The sequence below is a fragment of the Falco cherrug genome, chromosome 10, assembly GCF_023634085.1.
Source record: "Falco cherrug isolate bFalChe1 chromosome 10, bFalChe1.pri, whole genome shotgun sequence".
NCBI classification, from domain to species: Eukaryota; Metazoa; Chordata; class Aves; order Falconiformes; family Falconidae; genus Falco; species Falco cherrug.
The window spans coordinates 4,705,352-4,730,910 of record NC_073706.1 but is presented as its reverse complement, the minus strand read 5'-3'; the positions used below and the strand labels follow the sequence as shown (position 1 = coordinate 4,730,910).

At 42.4% G+C, this 25,559-nt stretch overlaps 1 long non-coding RNA gene across 1 annotated transcript in view; it reads right to left on the bottom strand.

Annotated features, from left to right (window-relative positions):
* The window catches only part of LOC129736996 (uncharacterized), a 63,313-nt gene extending 40,930 nt beyond the window's left edge, over positions 1–22,383 (bottom strand). The window contains exons 1-6 of the long non-coding RNA XR_008734289.1: positions 22,317–22,383; positions 20,519–20,656; positions 17,972–18,145; positions 9,829–10,009; positions 9,063–9,168; positions 8,669–8,813 (exon numbers count right to left, since the gene is read on the bottom strand). This is a non-coding gene — a long non-coding RNA (uncharacterized LOC129736996). The remainder of the gene's footprint in view (positions 1–8,668; positions 8,814–9,062; positions 9,169–9,828; positions 10,010–17,971; positions 18,146–20,518; positions 20,657–22,316) is intronic.
* Positions 22,384–25,559: the final 3,176 nt, after the last annotated feature.

Below are 25,559 nucleotides of genomic sequence, written 5' to 3'. Positions count from 1 at the left end.
CGGAAGGCGCATCCCCCTCTGACCCACAGGGCACATTCTTTGCCACTCCATCTGCCACCCCCAGCTGCTAAATCCTCCCTCACCAGCACAAGGTGATCTCAGACTGAAGCACGCTGCTAACACATGAAAGGAAACAACTTTGGCTGGTTGCCTCCTTACAAGCCCCGCTCTCCCCACCCCCTTCCTTCCCTTCCTCTCTGACATGTTTAAAGCATCTGAACGTCAAGGTACAGAGATATCACAGAGCAAGTTTCCCTTCCCTATTTTGCTCAGATGGCTCTTGTCAGCAGCTCCCGCCAGCCCTACCCTCAGCCCCCTGTTTTCCATGAGGATTTCCCTCCCTCCTTCCTTCCCTCCTGCTCTGGAGCCGCTGCTCTGGAGCTCGCATTATTTCCTTTCTCGGAGCCTACAGTCTGGAGCCAGAGAGGTTTGTCTGCTTCCCTGGGTTCAGCTAATAAATTGGGATCAGGGGGTCACACAGCAGGGGACTTGGAAGCCTGAGAGCCTCTGACACCATTTTTATTAGTTTTTACTATACATACCATTTCAGGAGCCGGGATGCCATCCCAGTGGGGCCCTACCCATTGCTTAGTAACTAAGATTTTGTAATCTAAATTTTGACAAGGTCATTTTTTACCTTGGGAGAGGGTGGGGGAGGGAGAACCCCCCACATACATTAATTACACAAACACTGTGGGGACAATGCAAATAGGAACCCATTTCCCTTTTGCATCAGGGCTAAAGAATGAAACATCTTTTTACTATAGGGCCATTACAAGCCAAACAGGCTAGCGTATTTTAAACAACACACTGATACAGTCCCATCCTCTGCTTGCAGGTTGGATGAGTGTATTTCAGCCTTTCCCCTCTCTATCCTTAATAAAGCATGCTGTCAACAAAAGTGACCAAACCCGGAGGTAGCCACAGAGCCCTGATAGCCAGGTTATATTAAATGCCCCCATGCCTCTGCTTGCACTACAGGGATGACCCTGATCAAGCGAAAATTAAGTAACAAAACCTCTGCCAACATCAGCATCACTGTGCTTATTAACCCTGTGTTTAATCGCGGCTGGCACATAGGGTATAAATCACCTTTTGTCAAGCTCTGGTCCCAGCAGACAGAGGTGTGAAGAGCCCAGGCACCCACTTGCCCTTCAGGTCAGGCAGAGACAGGTGGGTTTTTTCCTGATATAAAGTTTCCTAGGCTGATGTTTAGAAAGCATAAGAAACAAGGAAACAACCATTAAAAGCAAGTCAGCACCGGGACAATTTCCTAAGAGCAGGTACCGTGGAAGCAGTGTGGTGACAGCATGCTGCCATCGCTGCAGGGAATGGTGCTGGTGCAGAGAAGCGAGCTGCCCGGCCAGCCCAGGGAAGGCAAACAGTCACCTGGGCTCGCAGCCTCACCAGGGAGAGCAGAAGAGCCATTCTGCCACACTGGGCCTTCTCTCATGCAATTAGTGCTGCTTGCTTCAGCTGCAGCTTTGCTGCATTCAATAACCCTGGGGTTTTTGGGTGGGATTTTTTGGGGGGTTGGTGTTTTGTTTGTTTGGTTGGTTGGTTTTTTAGAATATATTTATCTGCTGCTCTGCTGCAATTAATTCATTCTAGGAGGAAAAAGGTCCTTTGGTCACTGTTACCTTTCCCTTCCACCCTCTCCCCTGATGCAGAGCTGTGTGAGGTGTGTGCCTCTGATGTGGTTAAAGCAGGACTGAGATTGAGTAATGCTTTGAGGTCCTTCAGTATGCATTTTGCTGGCTGTCACCTCATCGGGCTCCAGCATATGCTTTGAGGTTAAGTCCCAGTGTTTGTATTTTGGGCCTTTGTTGTGGTTGCTTGATTTGTTCATGATGGCCTTGGCTCTGCCACCCCACAAGCAAATGCAAAATTCAGAAAGCGGTGACTCAGTCATTTTATCCACTGGCAGCAGCAGAGCTGGCAGGGGCTCAAAACAGATCAGAGACCGGGGCAACAAGTGTCTCCAAGATGGATTTCAGATAAACAAGGAAAAATGAGAAACCTGAAAAAGCATGGAGAGAAGAAAAAGGCTGATATTAAATAAAGAGACAGGAAAAAAATCTGGAATGTCAAGTATAGACTGAAAAGATCAAAAGTAAATCAGCTCTGTGATAGACAAGGAGCTGTGCTGTGCTTCAGCACAGCAACACTCCAACATGGCAGCTCGCTGGCCCGCACGGCTTTTTCTGTTGGTGAAACTCCGCCTGCAAGGCAAAAGAAGTTGCTTTTTGCTGCCAGTGCTGGAAGCTCAAAGCAGAACCTACAGATCAAGCTGTTTTCTTCCTGCTTCAGGCATCAGCCCTAAAAATAAAATGACCCCGGAGGACTCAAAAGCTGGCTTGCTCATTTGGCTGATAGTATAAGAAGTAGGAGAGCAAGGCTTGTGCTTCTTCTGCAGTTATATGGGCTCTGTGGGTTTTCAAACAACAAAAATACGCCCCCAGACATGAAGGGGGAACTTCATGCTGACCTGGTTTTACATCATGGTAACACGTTTGTCCCTGGAGGAAGAAAGAGGGATCCTTATAGCATAAGGTCTCCAATCCAAACATACAGTACCAAAGGCACTTGCTCAGTGGACACACAGAGCCGCGAATAACATCAGTGAGTGACCACAGTTCCAGGTCACTGTACCTGAAGCTGTGGATTTTCCAATAAAAGCAAGATATCATGAGCTATGATGTACATAAAAAGGACAGTTCTACATTAACCATGTTTCAGGCTGAACACACAAAAAAGTATCAGATACGGATTTAAGGTATCACATACAGACTTATGATAAGATACCCTATAATAAAAAATCAAGTTTGTAGAGGGAGGAAAGATGGTTTTGTGCTTAAGCACAGCACTGGAGTCACAATGCCTGGATCCTGTCCTTCATCATGGTCATCCTGTGAGACCTTAAGCAAGTCTTGTCTTAGCTATGTAGTACTTGTGAAATCACTACAGTGTACTGATATATATTGTTTTTTAATTTTAAAACAATACACAGCAATTTACATTCAGAGAGCTTTATAAGTCATTTCTGTCTGTTTGATCTCCAGCCCCAACTTTTCTGGCAAAACAGCAATTAGAGCACAAGTGCTGAGCTGGCTCTTTGTTGCTGCCCATGCCCTATCAGACTCAGAAAATGATTGTGACTCAGTCACCTAAGCTGTGCTCTGTTTATTCATGTGTAAACTGGGAATCATTATAATTGCTTTCTAAGCATTAATTGATTATTCCTCATAACACTACTATAGAATTCCTAGAACAGAGAGGAAGAAAACCAACAAGATGAGCAGACAGCGGCAAAACTGCAAACTGCTACTTATTTTTTTTATGCTTCTTTTTTCCCCACTTCTTCTGACCACCGAGAACGCAGGAAGTTCGCCTGACATGGTGTGACAGGGTTTGCTCTGTGACTTTAGTCCATCACCTCAACTTTTCTCTGTTCAAACACAGCACCATCTCAGAAACAAAAGTCTCTGTTCCCAGGGGTGACTAGCAGGGGTTTTCCTGACTCCCATAAAGACAATGAGGATATGTCTGCTTATATCACTACCTTTATTTACCCAGATCCCGAAAACTTTTTTTTCTCCCAAAACCTTCTATCTTTCTGCATTCATTAGGGAGCAAGGTAGTAAGATGGATACCAGATGATGATTCATGAATTTCTAGATGTAGTTACCTTCCACAACTTCTCTATGCATTTGTGTATCTCCAGCCAATGCTTTCACATACGTATGCACATTTTCTCCAGTTGCCTGAAGTCCTTCTATAACTCTGCATGTCTCCCTACCTGTTACAGGTAGAAGTTGGAAAGCAATTGTGACCAACACACTGATTTATATAAAAAGAAATTAATCTCCTTCCTGAGCCTGAGGTGCCTTGAGTGCAGTATGGATGGATCGGCAAATAAAATCCCGGAGCAGATGTGGAGCCCAGTCAGAGTGGCAGTAGGTGTGTTACATGGGCAGATTAACTTAGAATCATAGCATCCTTTAAGTTGGAACAGACCTTGAAGATGATCAAGTACAGCCATTAACCCAGGACTGTCAAGTCCACCACTAACCCACGTCCCCCAGGCACTGCATCTAGATGGTTTTTAAATACCTCCAGGGATGGTAATTCCACCACCTCCCTGGGCAGCCTGTTCCAATGTTTGACCACCCTTTCCATGAAGACATTTTTCCTAATATCCAATCTAAACCTCCCCTGGAGCAACTTGAGGCCATTTTTTCTCATCCTGTCACTTGTTACCTGGGAGCAGAGACCCACCCTCACCTGCTTACAGCCCCTTTCAAGTGGTTGTAAGGAGTGATCAGGTCCCCCCTAAGCCCTCTCCTCTCCAGGGTGAGCACCTCCAGCTCCCCCAGCCACCCCCCATCAGACTGGTGCCCCAGCCCCTTCCCCAGCCTTGTTGCCCATCTCTGGACATGGTCCAGCACCTCAACATCCCTCTTGAAGTGAGGGGCTAACTCATACCCTAACCATTTCCAGCAACAAAGCAGCCAAAACAAAACACAAATCAGACTAAAAAAACCCAGGTGTGGTTCTCCTTAAGGAAAACAAACAAACAAAACTAACAGAAAAAATACAAGCCAAAAAAAAGCAATCTTTAGAAATCACTTGTATGGGAAGAGGCAGTTATATACTATAGCTTAGTAATGGCAGCCAGTCTCCTTTTCTCTAATGAAGTACATGCTTAGCTTGTAACAAATACTGCTTTACAGAGCCACAGTTTTAGTTTTGATTTCTATGGTGTTAGGCTAAAACTGTTTTACTATTATAGTTACTTAGTCACAGGTCAAGTAGTCACACAATAGCAACTGCTATCACAGAAGATTAACTGGAAATAGGGTCTGCACATTTTATCCCTAAAAAAAAAATATCAGTTTCCTCTCATTTCAGGTAACAACATGGTATGTACTGAAAGGACAAAAGGAACTTTCAAATACAGTAAGCAGGGCTAGCTAGTAAAGATTCAAGCAAATAATCTCAGCACTCTCAGACACTCACAGAATTGTCCAGCCTGAAACCCAAAAGTTTCTCATGGCAGAGGAGAAAGTTATTTGGGAAAAATACACAAGTGACAATTCAGACATTTCTGCTAGCAGGCAGCTAGCTGAACACTCATTTCTCTCCTCAGAGAATGTTTTAATGGAAAATCTGACTGATCTGGCAGAGACCGTTCCAAGACAGTGATACTGAGTCATAAAGCAAAGCCATAGCTACCATCCAGCCCTATCCAATGCCCCTGAAGTCAATAGGAAGGCTCTGGAACAGGCCCATACAAATTAAATAAATTTTGCAGTATGGCTGTGATTAGCTTAGACCCAGTGGAGGAGCTGGCAATGAAAAGCTGCTGCTGCTGCTTTCCTGGAGACTCTTCTCTCACTGTTATCAATGTCATTTCTGCCCAAGGATGTTCAGCAAATTAAGACAGGCATCAAGCTGAGGAGTGTTCCTTGGCTTTTGTTGTTTGAAGAGAGGGGGGAAAAAACAGTTTCACAGCTGTAGGTTGAGCATGAAAAACATGGCAGGTGACAGAAAGAGGGTCACCACACTGTGAGAGTGTCTCTGTTTGACAGTGTATGGGCTTGGTTTTCTGTTACAGCGTGTGAATTTAGTGCTGGTAAAACAGGGGGGAAATGCTAGTCTATTTAAATCCCGCAATGAGGAGCAGCATCAGCCATCGCTTAATAGGAAAAAATATTCTCCTTCAGATGAAGAAGGGAATAAAATCTATATAAAGGACAAGCAGTAACAGAAATCAGACATGGAAGTGTAAGTAGGGATACAAGAAAAAGGAAGCTCCAGAGGGGACACTGGACAAGCCTAATTGATCTCCTGATGCAAAGCACATCCCCTGAAGTCGGACATCTCTTTCAATAGTGGGTAGGGACCAAAAAATGGCAAAGCATAATAATCTGCCAATTCGGGAGGACAGAGACAGGATTGTATGTTATAGGACAAAAGAAAAGCCATAAAGGGAGCCCTTGACCTCCATTTCTCAGCTCTCAGTTTAGATGCAAGACAGGAATAGCAGAGGTGGTAACAGCTTCTTGTGCCCTAATGCTCAGCTGTCACTTGCAAGGACACCAGGGAGGTGAGGAGAGCACCCAACCATCATCTACAAAGAGTAAACCCTGCCCTTGATGGATTTCCCTTGGAGACTATGGTCAGGAAGGCTCTGAATGCAGAGGGAGGATGGGAAGAAGAAATTATTTAATTAACTATACACCAATGCCAAAAGCCTGGGTAATAAACAAGAGGAAATAGAATTAGTCATTTATGAGCACTAATTTGACCTAGCTGCTATTACTGAACCTCATAGGATGATTTGCATGACTGAATGTTTAAATCAATGGTTATAATCTACTTAGGTAGGGCTCAGGTTTTAGAAAAAAAATGAGTAGTGCAAAAGAAGGCATTACCTATAAACAAGTCACAATTAAAAAAAAAAAAATCTATCCTGAATGCTTCCTACTTGATGACCCTCATAAAGCAACAAGGTGGCACTACCATCATGCTAGGAAGCAGGGTGACTAATACAAAAACTGGCTGTTTACGAGGTGTAGGATGAAAAAATAACCTAACCTCAAGGTCTCCCATATGAGAGGTCAATGCTAACCTCTTTTAGAACTGCTAAATATTCTAGCTGTAATCTGTCAAGGTGGTAGAGAAGTCACCGGGTGGGGGAAAACCTCTGGCAACTTACTCTTGACCAACAGAGGAACCGCTCACCCAATGAACAGCAGTAACATAAGTACAATTAATTGTGAGTCATTCACCCTTGTGATCAATAAAGATCAAACCATCTAAACTAGCAATGATATATACTCAGTGCCCTGCAAAGCTTTCAGCTTTGTGAAATTGTTACGGGCAATTCAGTTGAGGGAAAAAGTCTCACTGACCAAATGTGACCATGAATTGTTTACGAGCATCTTACTAAAAGCCTCAGATGCCACAACCCAATAGTCAAGAGAAGAGATGATACTGATCAAGTAACTAATCTACAGTCACAGATTGCAGAAACCCAACAGAAGTGAGGAAAATCATATAGCCGGTAGGACAATGCATAAAATAGAGTAAATCTGAAGTCTATTAGGAATCTTAAAATGGAATTTGCGCTTAGAGCTAACATTGAAACACAAAAGACTACTACCAGAGGAAGATACTTTTCAACACAACACACCTAAGCAATTCCCATCTAAGAGATTCCAAACTGGGAAGCAAATGCTTTCAGCATGCCTTGGAAGAAGGAAGATTCTAGAAAATAAACTTGAGGCTTTGCCAATGTCTTAATCCAAACAACAGATACATTACACAGACACTGTGGCTGATGAAAACAAGCTAAGCAAAGGAATCATGTGAACCTCAAAACATGGAAACAGACAAACCTATAAGCAGTCAACATGAGTTTATGGAAACCAGAGCCTACCAAACCTATTTCTTTTATGAGATTATAAATGGAGCTAGTAAAGTCAGTAGCTTATGATCAGATTTCTAGAAGTATTTGAAATCAGATTTGTACAGAACTGAATGTTATACAATGGATCAAAACGCATAGGTCTATTGTACCCTTTGGTTTTATAATATGTGGGACTAACAGGGCTCAGAACTGCAGAGCGGGGGAAAAGCTGACTGCCACCATCAACAAGGGACAGCAGAGCAAGGCACCCTGCCACGTCCATTACAGCAGCACCACCACTAAAGCTGTTTACAGCCTCAGTGTAGACAGATTTTGCAGACATAGTAGGAGCAAGAATGGTCTGGGCTTAACAAGATTTTACAAACATGGTGAGGTATATTTACTAGCCTAATTCATTGTCTCCACAATTCCTCCTCCTGAGACATGGACAAACACCTGAGGAATGGCAACACAAAAAGAAAATGCCTTCCAAAGGCACTATACTTCTCTGAGGCAAATTAACAGCTATGCTGACTTTTGGAAGATCCCAGTAGTGTTCCATACCCATACCAATACTACATCTCTGTTTTTTGGTATGAAACGCCCAAGCTTTTAACTTGGTTTAAGCCATACCCATTATATGCTGCCGTATCTTGCCCATCTCCAAAGCAATGTAAGGATCTAACAAGCTATTGGGCCGATATCACTGGTATTAGAAGATCTTCCAGGAAGCAAAACAAAAGCCTTTGTGTAATGATACATACAGTGTTCTCTGCTGAAAATTGTAGAGAGCAAGAAGTGGCAATCGTCATTCACTGACCTTCTAGCATGCATGGCAGGCTATGACCTTGACCTTATTTTTAACCTCTTACATGCCATGCCTTGATGCCAACCCTGCAGGGCTATGCTAGTTAAAGCTTCAGTGAGTATTTTGAAGTGACAGATGGAGTGTCAAAGCAAACAGCATCTGTCCAAAGGGCCCCAGTAGGTGATGCTTCACAGAGTATCTCCTGAACATCTGCAGTAATTAAATGCTTAAGCTGAACAAAATTTAATTTTGCAGGCTGTGTAGAATCAGATACAGTTCACTGCACAGGGGCCCTTGATCTGCTCTGCGCTCCTAGAAAATAGTGTTGCTTCTCTGTAAGCCCTCTTCACCCTGAACTTCAGAACTGTGGCAGCTTATTTGTTCAAAAAATAGGCATTTAGGGGCTAAATACCCAATCTGACATACGATGAAGTTGTTTCCCATACCTGAAAGGAGTTCTCAATCACAATTTAAAAGCGTGCATCTCTTCTCAGTTCGCTTATGGAAGGTGAGGGTTATTTTACCAGACTGGAAGGCTTTTCTGGTTTTGTTTGTTTCTTGCAGAACTCGTTCTTGTGAATCCCAGGCAAGCTGAAAAACATCAAGAGACGTTGTTACTCAAGAGGGGTTACCGGTGGGAATAAGCATGAATAAAGCAAAAAGTGGGAAAGGCCAGAAACTTATCAAAGTGGGAGAAGCCTGAATTTGATGGCGATTTTAAAAAGCTCAGCACAGGGATGAAAAACACTCCCTTCCCTCCTACGGAAGGGTGGCAAAGCTCAGCAAGTCAGTACTAAAGATACAATAGAGACCATTTAATTTGCTTGCGTTTACACATACCTGTGGTGGGATCCACCATTCTCTCCTTCCTACTTGTGGCATTCCCCGCAGCTTGAATTGTTTTGTAGTTCACTCGACTCTCTTGTTTCAAAAATGTAAGCTATATCTCATTTGGGAAAAAAGTGATAAGGATGTTAGCAATTTGAAGAAGAATCTGTGACCAGTACAAACCAAACAAATCAGCCATAGCATCCAGCCAAGCAGTCAGGAGGCAGAACATGTCTGTAGAGAGGAGATACCACTTCTTAAAAGAGATGATGGCTGCCAGACTGATAACATCAAGCCTTGTTATAATATTCATGGACCTTATTGTAGCCACAGTTTCCTGGCTACAGAAAAACCACACCGATATGTCCTTTCCAAGACGGAAAGGGGCAGGGAAACTAAAACCCTTTGTGCTGCACGGCAAGGAAACATTATTAAGGAGGGACAATTTTCTCAGAGCCCCAAATATCTGGTAACCCTGATCATTCTGAACAGGGAACAGGTCATAAGATAAATGTTCAGCCTTCGGCACTTATTACTCAGAGTGCAAGGTTCTCATATGGAGGTTACCATATAATATTGCATTATGGTAATATATTACATTGCATTGCTGATAGGGTTTTTTCATAGGTGTTCATGTTCATTGCTTAACTCTCCATAGTTTATATTATTTTCTTTTATCTATATAATCTATCACGTTTCCCAGGCACCTATCACTTTGGGATCCTTTTTCTATAAGCAATAACATATTTCTTACACTTTAGACAGATTCACCAATTACCTGCCAGCACTGGTTCTTTCCCTCTCATTCTGCTGGAGAACCCAGGAAAGATGCACTGCTGGATTTCATCTTTTGCCAAAAGCTGAGGCTGTTGGTCTGGGAACCACATGCATTAGGAAATCCATTTGTGCTCCCTCTTCTTACTCAACGGCTTTTCCTTTTCCAGCCACAGGGCAAAACCCTGCAGGTCACACCAGAAGAGGATAATTCATTAATTTTCAGTTGACAAAGTTGAGGGCGAGTAGGAAAAGAGCTGAAACAACGGAAATGCTGATCTCATTCTAAATCATGAAATATTTAATTCTCTGTTGGTGTTTGTTCATTGCTCACTAAACCTAAACTGTTCACACATCTAGTGGGGCAAGCTCAGAGCCATTATGTCAGCAGGGGTTGTTACTGGAGAAGCAGAAGATGATGAACTAATGGTTGGAGTCAAGACTGCTACATGCCTACAAGTCACATTCGGATATAATCACTCAAGACTTTCAACTCTCCTTGCAAAAGTGCGATCACATTTCAAAACATCCAGCAAATGTTCTCTCCTAGATATGACTTACTGGGATCCACAATATCACGGCCAGCTTTGTCTTACCTCTGAAATTAAAATTATTTGATTCTGGACATTGTTTGTGTAACACCGTACTTTAAAACTTTCTTGAGACAGATTTCTCCATGTGAAAAACCCTGGACCCACCATTACGGAAGGCCTAAACCCTCTCGTCAGAGTAAATCCTGCACCAAACACCGCCTTGGACAGCCAGAAAAACTCAGGAAGGAAGGAAAAAGTAAAAAGAAAAAGGCTGTGAGAAGGAAGGGAAACTCACAACAAGGCTAGTATGAGATGGGGGATGGGAAGAGAGAAGATGACATAAAGGCCATGTCAAATGGCTCTGCTTTCCCCTCTGTTTCATTTGGAGAGAAGATTAGGTTACTACAGTTCAACAGGACTGAGTTTGCTTATTGCTTTGGGCATTAAGAACTTAATGCAAAAGTAATGAAGTTAAACCTGTGGCATAGATAATGGTCATTAGCAGCATTCTCTCCCTGTCATAAACCTGACCCTTGTTAACTCCCATTTTATCTTTTTACGCAGATGACTGAGTGGGGCAGGAAGTATTCGCTATTCCATCCAATCTGGGGGAAAAAAGTCACCGAGTGAGGATACACTGATATTTCCCAAATTGAAGCCCCTCTCCCCTACATTACAGCCCAAGTTGCATTACAAACTGAAGGGAAACACTAGGAAGAAAGCACAGAATTGGAGCCCTTGACAGAAAAACATAACTTGTAGTAGTGAAGAGAGCTTCGAGAACTCAGTTGGGATTTAAATCTCCTAAGAGAAGCATGTTCAGGAAAAGGCAAGGATTACAAAGTTTTAGCAAGAAACAAAGCCTATTTACTATTCAACCCCTGTCATTTCTATCTTCCACCTCCCCGGTAACAGAGGTCTTTCCCCACTCATTAATTAAGCTCTTTTGGAGTTTATTGACTGAGGGCAACATTGTCCCTGCAAACAGATCCTTGAAAGCTGTTGCAGCATTTCCGTGCCACTGCTCTGACAAAGGGAATCCTGTCAAGGTACAGTTCCCTGGGATGAGAGATGTTCAAATAGACTAATATGACCAAATATCCTAATTCTTCAGTAGTTATCCAAAATTCAAGATTTCTTTCACTAGGGATCCAGAGTGAGCATAAGTATAGTCAAAAAGATCCCATTTTTCACAATGCATGGGGAAAACTCTGTCTCATTATCAACCAGGTCTGAAAAGATGCCCAAGTTCAACTGCTTTTCGAGGGAAGATGACGATTACTTTTTTATATGTTTGTCTAATAATAATGGTCAGGCTTTTTTTTTTCCTGGGAGTTATGGAGTGGCACAAAGAAACACAATTTAAGGTTAAAATCCGAGGCGACCATACCACTCTCTATTTACAAATGGAGACAGGCTATATAGCAACATGGACCTTAAAGATAAATTAGTCAATTTTGAGGTTTCATTGCAAAGTGAATCTAAACATACCAAAAAAGCAGCAGTAGAGCCCTCAAGCCAATTGCAAAATTGCATTACTTTCAAAGGAAGGATCATCTGGCCCTCAAAGTGAAAATGCTTCATAATAATATCAGTCATCACAAGAGTTACACCTATATTTGAGTAACAGGGAGTGCATTAGTCATCGCTTGATGAGCAAAAAAAAAAATGAATTTTTGGGTTGTAGTCCCAAAGAATTATCTGTTTTCCTGTAAATTCACTAGAAGAGAGGAAAACCACAGACTAAAATCTCAGCTTGGGGTAATTCTGTATTTCATGCTGAAAAGGGGTCTGTACAGGACATTGCTGAATAGACAGATACACCAGTCAAATTTTAAGGTGTAGAAGCCAATATGACTGCTTGAATCATCTCCCAATCTCCTATTCAGCTTCTCATCTACTTTATTTACACAGACATATGTGATTTTGTTGCCAGCTGGTGATTTGGCAATAAAATGAAATCTGAGCCTAATGTGCCTAGAAGATTTGTTTGGAAAAAAATAAACCCAAGATAAAAAAAACCAAACTAAGTAGTACTTGTTTATAGAAACATTACGGTACCTTTGATCCTTTCTTCTGTTCTGCTTCAATATGCTTGAGTAAAAAGAAAATACGCTGTAAATTTCAGAGAGCAGCATGGGGGCTCCTATGTTTGTGTTGCAAAGACAGACTGAAGCCTTTAATCAAGACAAACTCCTGTAGGGCAAATTTCCCAATCCAGCACTGGTGTGGTGGTGTTGCTAGGTGGATCCCCATCCAGCCAAGCCACAGTTCTTGTAACTTGCCTGACCCATTTCTGTGGCAGGGCTGCCCTGCAAAATCATTTGGGCATAAGAGAGGGTGAGGAGACAAGAAGGTGACACACAAGGGAAGAGGACATAAATACATAAATACATGGAAAAATAATGCAGGATGCTTAAGAATGGCTGAGACGCTGAACTAGAAACACTCAAGTGGAGATATAAATATTATAGAAAATGCAGCATCCATTTGAAGAATGTTAAAATGCAGCATCCATTTGAAGAATGTTTCACATACCCATGACCTTGAATAAAACCACTAACAGTAAGTCCCTTGACCTTTTCTATACATACACGTCAGACAAATATGTACATGCTGCTCTTTAAAAATCTGATATTTATTATATCTCACATCAAAGCCTAACTGCACATGGACAGATTCTCATGGAATATAAGCCTGCAGTAAGCGGAGGGGGGGGGGGGTGGGGTGGGCGGGGGAGGCATTAAAGCTTCCTGTCTTATAGAAGTCCCAGTCAGGTCATCATCCATCAAAGTAGTAGATACTTTTGTATATGAAATTACTGCAATACTTACAGTTACAAATCAGATGTGTAAATGCATCCTTAAGGTCTATTAGGACACCACTGCCATAATCTAGAATTTTTCATTGTGACTCAGAGTTAGTACCTTCACAGGAAAACCAATGTCTTTTCAAATGATTGTCCAAAGTGCCTAAGGTACAGAGTGCTACGCTGTGCTACAAACCGAAGGACGTTGAGAAATAGGATACAGTATTCAAATAAGAATACATTTTTAAACTACAAGAATATTTCCTAAAAAAACCCTGTTCTCAAGCAGTGTAATGTGTTCCTTTCAGACCAAACTCTTGTCCCTTTTCTCAGAACAGCTGTGAATATACTCAGTTGATTCTGCATTCTCTGTGATCAGAGAAATAGTTACAGTTTGAAACTCTTAACAAAAACAAATCAGAAAGAACTCCAGAATGACCAAGGGAAAGCATCACTTGCCTCTGCAAGGATACTGTGCATAACTGACAAAAAGCAAGCTAATTTTTAAAACAGAAATTAGAAATCATTACCAAACATCTGAGTTATGGAAAATAAGCAGCTGTACTGTAACCCAGCACCCAGTGCACCCAGGAGTCATGGAAGAACATTTGGAGAAATGCACACTGTTGCAGCTACTGCAGTAGAAAAGGGTTTAATTTAGCTGACTCCTCACATCGACATACTGTAGACCACGCCAGGAAATCCCACCGCAGATGTATCTACATGGAGACTTCCAAAGTCTTCTTCACAGTTCCACACTTGTGTTAGGTCAAGCCTCCAAATGCAGATGGTGCCCCACAGATAGTGGGCTGATCTATGTTCTCTCAGTTAAGGGGCCACAGTGCAGAAGTGGCTAATTGCCATCAGTTTAGAGGGAGCAGGAGTCTGGGCCTGATCCAGCTCTGCAAAGACAAGTGGAAGCCCTGTGCAGTTTCCTACAGTTGTCCAAAGAGAGCAGGAGCTGAAAGGTAACTTCCTCACCCATGTGGAGGAGTTTAAAGCCTGCTGAGAACTTCCCTCAGCCAAATGTTCAGGCTCCCTGCACTGCAGTGATTTCTGCAGCTCTCCCTATCTTTGAAACATGAGCAAGTTATTGTTGGCATACAAAGGAGCTGGCAGAGCATCATCCCATGATTCAGCATATCAAGAAGCGAGATAGCATAATGAATCGTTGTGCAAAAGGGTTGCACAACATGGACCGAAACAGTCCATATAAAAGCACTGTTGTATTGGAATGGAAATGGCTTTTTCATGGAAGATACACATCCGCCAAAAAAAAAATAAAATTGTATAGCTAATGTTTTATGAGCAGAAGATCCAGAGGCAGATAGAGGCACCAATGCTAGGACCTCGCCTACTGTGACACAGGCATATGAGAAGGTACTTTGGTTTGCCAGGATGATTTGTTTACAATTGTAACATCTGGTACAGAAGGTTTTGAAAGAGATTCATGAATTGGAAAGAGGAGAAAAGAAGTCCTGCATCTGATTTAAACTGTGCTGTGAATTGGAGATAATCCACTGGAGTCAATGGAGATAGCCTGGCACAAACCCACCCTCAGTGCAAGGAGAACCAGAGCCAAAGAGTGTCAACGTACACAGCCTTACTGTGTTTCTTTATCCAGCCCAATGGAACGTCTGCAATACCCTAGGCTACCTCACTATTTTCATCATACAACTGTCTTTTCACCCCTATGGCATTGCCCAGCAGCCCCCATCCCGTTAATTCCTCCCTGGTGCTCTGACAGACACTGGCACCCTAGAGGATGACAAACATCGCACCCCAGAAGGGACCATGTTTTTTGCCTGTTACCGTCCCCTCCATCTGCTTTGGGAATGGCTCTCCAGTTTGCTAACTGGTTATGTTAAGCTGGTCTCCATCAGAAGAGCACTTTCACACCTTCTTCCCAGCCTTTCTCTTTTTCTGGCAAAAAGAGAGCATAGTTCTTAGACAAAAGGCTCCAAAAGACTCTTCTCTTTCAAGGTTTAAAAAAATATCCAGCCTTTAAAACCAGAACTCAATAGAGGTTTTTTGTTGAAAGAACTGATATCCTTAGAAAGGAAAACCTTCGATTTCAGGATTTTTCAGCTTGCCTAAGGTTCATGGACTACTACTAAGAAATCTGGCAAATGTGACCAAGAAAAGCAAGTCCATGCATCCCATAAGGTTGCTCATTTCAGTGGCATTCTGAAGGGGGGCAGAGTTGCCTTGGGGGGTGGGTGGGGGGGTGGGGGGAGTGGAATTAGAAAGATTGAAAGGCACTGGGCTTTCTCTGTAACTATTATTTGTGAGCTGACAGTGCACAGCCACCAAGCAGCACATTTCTGTCCTGACCCTGGGGACAAGCCCTGCCCACGCCAGCAGCTGTGCACCACATGGACCCAGACCAGCAACTCACTGCGCTAAAAAGCCACCAGGCTGTCATCGGATGGTGACGGTGACTGACCCTGGCCAGGCTTGCCATGATAAGCCAAAGAGAAAAAGCTCTGCAAATCATTAGCAGTATCCCTCTGCAGCCTTCAGGCATCCAGTCCCCATCCTCTACTTCTTTTAATTTAGATAATTGGTTTCAATGCCTGGTTTAACTTCTGCTTTCCCTGCCTGTGCTCCCTCTTTGCTTCAGCTTCCTCCCTGCTGGCTCCATGCTTCCTCGCCCAAAGAGCAGTTCCGGCACCATTTTTCTTAGTTTCCTGCTCCCCGCGCCCCACCCACCCCCCCCCTTATATCTGTTGACTGGTTCAGATACTATTAATTCATTTAATAAAAACAGGAGACACGGGCAGCGAGGGAGGGAGGACACAGTGTTAGAAATAATGTAAATAGACCGAGCTTTCACCCTACACACCTCAAATTATGGGAACCCAGGCATGAGGCAGTAGTTAAAGGCCTCAGCCACTTGTATTGGCAAACCCGTCTTTCATAAGCATCCAATTTAGATTTAATAATATGCTTAATGAATGGTAATTAAAAACAAATTGCAATTAAAACACTATTTAATGAGGTTTAACAGTGATGTGATAGATATGTATCTATCACCAAGTTCAACTTCAATAAATATTTTCTTAATAACAAACTGGCATTTAATTAGTATGGGAAAAATGTTGCTGTTAAATCTAAATTAAATTAAAATATACTTAGGGCACTTACCCACTTAATAGTATGTGTTAATGAAAAATATTTAAAAGGCTTTTCCTTTCTCTCTCTCTTTTTTTTTTTTTTTTAGGGGTAATGGTTGCGAGAAATAAATAAAAGGAATTTCACTGATTGCAGTATAGGAAGGCATGATCCAGCCCCACACATAAACACTTGATTGATTTAAGTTTCCTAACACACAATATCCACACTATGACACATGTAAATGAACAAACAACAAATTTAACAAATGTGACAGTTTACAAAGTCATACTCAGAATTCCCACTGCACCTTTTCCCTAACCTTTCTGTGTCATTTTATGATCCCATTATCATAAATGTCTGAGCACCTGCCAAAAAAATTAAAATAGAAATAAAGTGTTTTCTTTCCTTCTGCAGATACAAAATTTAAATATTTCATAGATCTTTATTTGTTTAGTGGGAGAGGGCAGGAAAAGAAGTTTCGTATTTTGAGCTTAGCATATGTCAACTATTTTGTTTGAAACTGAGGTCTCTGAAATCTTTATTCCTCATAAAAGATATTTCAGTAGCTTAAGCCCTGATCCTATCTGTCTCCTGTGCTCCCAAGACTCCTTACAGTGGCTGATACTTTAATTGCTCCAGCACTCATTATGAGTGGGACTAAATTCAAGTAAAGCATTTTATAGCAAAAACCAGCTTTTAGAACACAAAATTTTTGCAAAAAAGTTTCCTTCAAACATTTAGTATTTTTGATCGACTGATTGTAACTGGGAAGGATTCATTTTGATAGAGCCTGTGGAAACATAAAATCTGAACAAATATTTTATAGTTCCCATTTTACACCATTCTTTACTGACTATTTCAGGGAATAAACTAGGAAAAACCCCAACCAAAATGTTTTCCTCACAGTTACGACCAGGACCCCTTCCTCCTCTGTCTTCACATTACCTACCACAAGGGGTCTGGTTCTCAAGGAGTAAGAACAGTAAGACAGATTTACAATATAAATGCAAACGGTTCCTTACGGCAAAAAAAAAATGACTTTTCAATGTTTCACTCTGCAGAAATTTTGTACATAATGACATTGCTGTACAGCAACGTATGTCACATATACAGGTATGGCTTTTATTATCGCTGACAGTATGTAACATACCTATTTGCAGACAGTAACAAGCTTATAAGACAAGAATGGCACAACATTAGATGTACTTTAAGTACAGAAGAAAAATGCATTGAGACAATATTTGCCATGAGTTCACTATGGCTTCCTTTTCTTCCTTTCAAGTGGAAAAGACGTACAGGAACTAGATATTAGAGACACAATTTTAGCATTTAGCTCTGTTCCTCTTGAAGGCAACATCGAGAACAGGAGATGATAATCATAAACCTGGTCTCTCTGGATAGCTTCCCACTTAATCCCACCAGCAGCTGCTTGGCTCAGACCTAGTCTTTGTCCCTACATACCACAAACAGACTAGAATGAGGACTACTAGTTTTAAATTGCAGTTATTTTCTGTTGGAGTTAAAACTCTTGGTTTAAAGTGATTGGTCCAACATTTCACAGTGTTATTTTCTAAAGCAAAAGAATCAGCCATACAAAATAGGTAACAGATAAGCAACGTGCAAATGAGTTACCAAATATAACATATAGTATTATGCCACACATGAACAGAGAGAAATAATGTACGTACCCAGCCAACTCACGATTGAGCCTGAAAGCTCGGATGTATTAGTTGCAGAATGTGAAGGATGTTTTCCTGGCATATTCCAGCTTCAGATATGATGCAGATAACACTTAGCATTAAATAATGCTCCTATGATTCCAGTTTTCAAGCATTTCACAATCCACTGCTAAATGTGACATCCTGGATGAAACAAATGACTTGATTAAGGACTTATTAACATTGAAACAGAACTGACTTCATGAATTATGACAGGTCCTACTGTACATGTCATACTGCATCAGAGCTGAAAGCAAAGATAGTGACCTTACTTCAGAAAAAGCAACTATTTAGTCAGGGAAATACCCACTCCACAGCAGTAGGCTACAAAGAGAGCGTGGTTCCAGCAGGCAGAACAGAAATTCACCTCCTGCTTTTTGGTCCAGTGTCACCTGGTACACAGCGGTGGCTGTGCTATGTCTTACCACACTTCTACTTGGATGGAACAAAAACCATTTAACTTGAATAAAATACGTGGGCATCCTATGAAATCATTAGTTAAACTGTTCTGCTTTGAAGAAGACAAACTTCCACTAGTTTATCCACTTAGACTACTTAAAAGTCAGAAAGACCCAACAGGGACCTTGGAAAGATGATTTATGATATGGATTATTGGAAAACGGTAGAAATGCCCTAGTACTGCACCCAGTTTTGATGCCATGACCCCAGCTACAATACAACCCACAGCTCAGCATCACCTTGCCCACAGCATACCCAGCCGTCTCCTGAAAGCCTCCAGTCACAAACTGGGGAGTTGGCCTTCGAGAAGTCCGAGGGGCATCAGTGAGGTTTTGGCTACGTCAGTACCTTCTGCAGTAACCACGGTGGTTCAGATGAAACCGAAGGTCAATCAGATTTGTCTTCCTAATCGCTTGAAGGATTTAAAAAATTCCATTTAGGATGCAAGAAAAGGCAGAGGAGATGGGAAACACAGAATCAGAAGCTTGGAAAAACAATTTGTTTATGGTTGGCTAGACTGCGTCAGACTTGCCAGTCACTTTTAGCTAGGAGAGAGTGAATTACCCATAGCTGATGCCACCAAAGATCTCTAACCATCAGGAAGTATCCCTCCTCCCCCAAGTGTTTTCCACTAAAAATGGCAGAGAGATGCTGATTAAAGAAAGACAGTGCTTTAACACTCTCAGCTTGTGGCTAGCAGTCTGGCATCTCTGGTGATGCTCAGCTCAGGCTGAGACAAACAGGAGGCCCATGCCAAGTTGTTTTGCAGTCAGTGGCCTGTTGCCAGAGTGTCATTTTTCACAGAAAGGACACAATACCAAGCAATCTGGCTGAGGATGAATAAAAGTGTCATCTGTGTTCGCTCCACTTCAAGGGCTCGTGCAGTATTGTTCTCCTCGTGTGCAATACTATTCCCATTGATCCTACAGACACATCAAAAGATGCTTCTCAGGGACCTATTGGTCAGTCTTCCAACTTCGACAAGGAACTCACATCAACCTATTACATTTTATTATTTTTTACAGTGATTAAAAAGTGTTCATGCCTTTCATGAGTTGGGGGTGGTTTATTTTTTGCCTACTGGAAATTTGTCTCTTCTTTCACCCAGCAAAAAAGCACAAGGATTAGACAATGAGACAGCATGGAAAAGAAATACGCTTAGCAGAAATAGCAAACCATCAGATTTGCACATTGCTGGAGATACAAAAGGAAAGATGATTGAGAAAAGGCTGCAAAGCCAAAAAAGCACTGACAAGATTTATCTGCCATCTGCAAAAAAGAAAGGAGCAAACAGAAATAAACACACATGTGAGAAGGCAAGAGGAATGAACGGTGGTTTATTATCACAGGGGACATTTCACTGGCTGAACTCTAAAGGCTTTACCAATACAGGGACATGTTTTTTGAAACAGAGTATATGTAATTTCTGTCCTTGGTAACCGTGGCTGAATATGCAGGGTGAAGCAGCCTCATCTTGGGCCCTAACCCAGGAAAAGCATACAAGCGCTACCCAAGAAGCAGAAGAATCACGGCTGGCTTTTATGTGTTTCCCTGGAGAGGGGCCTCTGTGTCTGACTGGCCATTTGCACACCATCTGCACGTGCTGCTGGGACGCAAAGTTGGAATAGTCAGTTGCGCAAGGCCAAGAGAATCTTTTTTGTTCTTTTAACTTTTTCCTGGTTAGGTGGAACAACCCACAAGAAGCTAAGGTTGTTCAGCCTCCTCATCTCCTAAAGACAGAAAGGGATGTTGGAGGTACTGAGTAACATGCAGAAAATCCCAGACTGTATGGGGCTGTACCAGCTGGTAGTAATGGGAAAGAGTGGTAAGGAGCTGGGGAAAGAGGAAAGCTCCCTTTGCCATCTCAGTACGTTCCTGCCAACAGCTACGATATGATCTGATTCTAAACACAACCCCGAAGACCAGATTTTCATACTTGGAGAGAGATGAGGAGCTGCTTATGACATAGTCTCCATGAATCCCACAATGAAGAAAGCGTAAATATCAGATACAGCAAAGCACAAACTGGCAACAAAGGAGAGAGCGTGCATTCCTCACCTACAGTTGTGCAGGGAACTGGATATTTAATGTTAGGAGGTTTTTTTCTCATCTTCCCATGAGAAGGTTTCTGTATCCTCACTGCTGAGTCAAACATGCTCTGACAGGCAACTCCTTGAGCAATAAATGAATTTGTGTCTTAAGAAAAAAACATAATCAGAGAATTCCATAGGTGACCTCTGTGTTTTGAAAGCTGAAGAATGACCCAAAAAATAAGAACAAATAGCACTGGAAGAAGTCATGCCCCTTTTCTCCCATTCTCCAAGCTAGGATCTACTCTCCATGGGCCATTCCTGAACATGATTTGTTAACCCCAGCTTGAAAAAAAAATCAGTAGAGATTCCCCCACCTGCCTTAGCCCTTACCATCAGAAGCTGTGTGAATGGGAGCCACGGGGAAGATGCCCCAGCCATAATTGTATTCAACACCAGCTTGCTCTGTGACCTAAAGATTCACCTGTGAGAGGGAGGCCACAGCTTTATGTATTTTATGGTCTGCCACCTCCCTGCAGCAGCCAGGCACGGTGCCGTGCCGATGCTGTCCTACCCAGCGAGGAGGGTCGGACTGATGGCACAAAGGCAGAACCAGATTCAGCATCCAAGGTGCACTGCACAAACCATACATGTGATACATCACTTAAAAAAGGGCTGCAGAAAGAAGTTACCATAAAGTTTCCATTCCAAAGCACTAAAATCTTACATTTGCTTATTAAATTTCAGTTGGGGCCCCAGGCAATTGGACAGAACACCAGTCTAGCTACTGCATTTTGCTTTGCTTACTGATACTGACATACAGCCATAACTTACATAAAGAAATTGCAAAGCTGAGGACTTTAATCATGGATAACCATCCCTTCCACCTCTGGCTTTAGGATAAAACTGACATCACGTTTCAGGTTTGGTTTGGGGTTTTTTTTTTTGGTTTTTTTTTTTTTTCCTTTCTTTTCTTATAAAAGATTTATAGGAATGTGGAACAAAAGAAGAATAGCATATCCTCTGTTTAAGAGCCTGTGATTCAAAGACCAGTTGAGACAATGGCAGGATTCTCATGTATTTTGTAGGCATTTAATAATAACCCAACGAGACTGGAAAGTCGGTACTCTCAGGGGTCTGCTGGGAACCCACACTGCCCCTGCCCCCTGGTGCTTTCACATGGCTGCACGCACAGAAGCGTGGCAGCCCCGAGAAACCCCCGGCAGCCCCGAGAAAACCCCGGCAGCACCAAGCTCCGACCCGCAGCCTCAGCCATGCACACAAAGAGCTGGGTGCTGCCTTAGGGCTCTGCTCTTACGGGAATGCTGCAAAATGGGGGTTGAGATGACACAACTGGTTGCAGTCATCGTTCCTACTCTTTGGCAATCATTTTAGATGGTACAGACTTTAAAGACCTGACTTTCTCTCCTGTGGTGTTTCTATAATGCTCAGCACAGCAAAGAAGGATGAATTTTCTAAAAAGTTCAATAAAAACCTGATTCCCCATAAGCTAGGCTTCAGGGGCTCGAGGAATTACCAGCACTAAGTGCTCAAAACCTGTCAAGTCTCAGAAAAGCTTGAAAATCATGAAAAAAGTAGTAAGAAATGTCAGGAACTTTTTATTTGCTTTTTGATTTTAGAACCCAGAACATCACCACCACACCACAAATACTAGAAATGTATGGGTTTGCACCTTTATAAAGAAGAAATGCGCTGGCGTTTATTTTTGTATATGAAAAGTGAAAGTTCAAAGAAATAGCAAGATTACAAGAGCTCAGGCTTTAAGAGAACCCCCAAGCGTTACTGAAAGAGCCACAATAACTCACCAGGCTGGGGAGCTTTGTATTCTTTCTCCAGGGCCAAGTCTCCACTCACAGCTGAGGATCTCCTTCCTAAAAGTTAAACAGGGGCAAGGAGAGACCAACAAACTTGTAAAATACGTAGTGTAACACCACTCAGCTGTTGCTGTGACCCCCCTGAATTACACTGGAGAATTAATGTATTAGCCATTCTTTAGCATTTGCTACTTCCAAAGGTTTATTGCAGCCGGTCAATACCAATAGCACATCTCAAAGGAACAAGAGGAGCAGCACACGCTGGAATCAAGCAGCAGCAGAGCACAGAGCTAAAGCACACGCTTAACTGATGAACAGGAGCGCACACATGCTTAAAAAGTTAAGTGTAGGATTAAATGTTTTGCTGGGTTGAGGCAAGAAGAATTCCATAGTTAGTCTGTTATCGTTACTATGATCATCACTATGACTGAACAGAGAACAGTCTGTGTTAAAGCTGGCGAACCTTTCTCAAAATAACGTTTTCAGGCAATTTATATCCAGAGTATACTGGCATTTACACATTTCAAGTTAATGATTCAAGAAAGTGAGATTAGTGATTATCCTATTTGTTATGACCAAGCTGAGAAAGTATAGCTACCACTTTGCACCCCAGGAATGAATTTGATAATCTACAGTACCCTAAGAAAATGGTGCTGAACACTAAATGATGGAGCAGAATGTGCAACAAGTAAACACTAGCAGGAATACTTGGATATGCAGAGCAGCAGAATGAGGGTGGTGTAGGCATTCCTATCTTGTTTGTTTTTAAACACAATGTTCCTGCTGTAAAGAAATGGTTAAGAGCAGATGTTGACATTTGAAACTTTTTTTTTTTTCCCTCCAATTTAAAATACTAATACTGGATAATATTACAAAAGACAAGACATTAGTGCTCCTTTAGAAACATTTATCCTTTACTTTTTTTAAAACAACAGGCATTTCAGATGTTCAGGAACTGTGACTGTAACACATCTGTATTTTTATTTAATTACCTATTTCCTAAATGAGATTACAGCATGGCATGTGGTGTCTTTCAAACCAAACACCTGTAGTCGGAATTAGAAGCCTCACAACTGCCCCTGCTGAAGTTCCCAGGGGCTGGGGAGGTGGTAGAGAATTGTTCAGCTCAGACGCAGGGAAAGCTGGCAACCTCATCAGCAGCGTTATCAAGGCCTCTCCAGATCTGAATAGCTTTCCTGTCTGCATATTTTTATATGTATGTATATATATTTATTTATTCATTTTAGTTTAAGGCTCGTTCCAACAGGAAAAAGGTAATAGAACAGTAAGAATTTCCTGTGGCGGTGTAACCAGAAGAAAAAAAAAAAAAAGAGAGAGAGAAAAAAAAAGCCCATTAAATAGAATAAACCTAGACAAAGCCTTATGTGAAACTGAAATAAGGCTGAGATGCCCCAGGTGCAACATGGGTCAACTGTCCTTCTTACAGCTCAGTGCTGGAAATGTGCCCAGCTTTTGTAAAAGGTCCCAAAGCCACGGCAGAAGGCTCAAGATGTTGACTGGCCTTGGGCTACACACTTGGCTGCTGCAGAGGCTGTGACCTTTGCTCCTGACACAGGGCTGGATTATTTTTTTTTTTTGGTTTTCACCAGAATTCTTCCTTCTCACAGGAAAAAGAACTGCTCAGCAGTTGGGGTTTGCAGCCTGACATTTTGGCATCTGTTTTTTTCTTTTTTGATTCTTTCCACAGGCAAAACACTATTTAGAAAACGGATTTAAGCCCATTGTTCATACTGATTTCATGCGGGTTGCAGATTCAGGACACCGTGGGCTGGCATATAGCTGCCAAGCGTGCTGCAAAGCCCTAGCAGGACACATTTGATCCTATCCTGCGCAGGCCAGGACCAAAGAGAGGGCACTGTGGACTCCGCATACACAATGAACAACCTAACAAGAAGAGTGGCATCGGATGTGGACCCGTGACATTGCTCTGTCTCTTCTCGTAGACAAACTCCAGCTCATTTTCTGCAAGTCCCCCAAACAATCTGCAAGTGGCAATGACTTCTGAACAGAGCGGACAGAAGACTGAAAAGTGGAATTGCATCATACTGGTCCCACCACTTACTGTCCTGCTTTTTAAGCCTTTTACCTTCATTTTAATGGATGATGGAGTAGTAAAAGGGCCCTGTGCAAGAGGCATGGAGCGGGGAGGGAAATCCACTCTTCCATGTTTTTCCAGAAGTAAGTAAACCCCATCACCTTTCTCCAGGATCAGTGCTTGTTCAGTGCTGACAGGGGTAACAACAGACCAGTGGCAGGAGACACATGGTGCTATTAATGCTTGGGGTTTTAATTATTGTTATTATATTGTAGCACCTGGGGACTCCCTTTGCGGGACAGTAACCCACAGTGACAGACACCAGGCAAGGCCAGCACAAACAGATGGTTCTTGAACCAGGGAGTCTTCATTCCCAGACAAAAGCTGACAGGTGATGTTACAGACAAGGGGAGTCCATGGAAGCCACCAAAGTCCATACAGTCATCACAGAGCTCTCAGCACACCAACAGCTTCACCGCTATGAGGTTGTACAGCCATCTCAGAAAAGGAGTTTTAAAAAGAAACTAGGAAGAGAGTGATGAAGCTTGTGTGAAAACACACAAGGGTGCTTTCAAGTTTTAAAAACTGGGCAATAAAGAGTGGCACAGTGGGCTGACCAGAGACCAAAACTGCCATCTGAACCACAAAAGAAAAATACTGTATTGGGTGGAGAAAGGCTGTGAAAGACCTTGGGAGCAAAGGCAAACAGATTGTGCTTGCTATATCAAGAGCAGAGGCTTGCAAGAGAGATGCAGTGAGAGGGGTGACAGCAGGCAAGGCAAATTGTCAGCTTTTGCAGCCTAAAGAACATGCGGGAGAACAGGGTGAGATGGGATTAGCCAAGGCCAGAATTAGCAATGTTGTAGTAGTGATTGAGGAAAGTGATAACGACATCCTGAGCAAGCATGGGAACCATGAAGGGGGACAAAAGTGGCAGCACTGTACAAAGTCCATGCAGAAACATGTGGCAAGAGTTCGACATTGCCTGGAGGCATGAATCAGGAGAGACACCTGACTCAAAAACCATCCATGTCCAAGGACAGGAATGATTGCAATATTGTCCATGGTGCTTAAGAAAGAGCAGATCTATGGGCAAAACCCTTGTTTTAGGTATATTGAGCATTACTTGACAGCTGTTCATCTGCAAGGGAACACTGCGGGGACAGGAACACCACCAA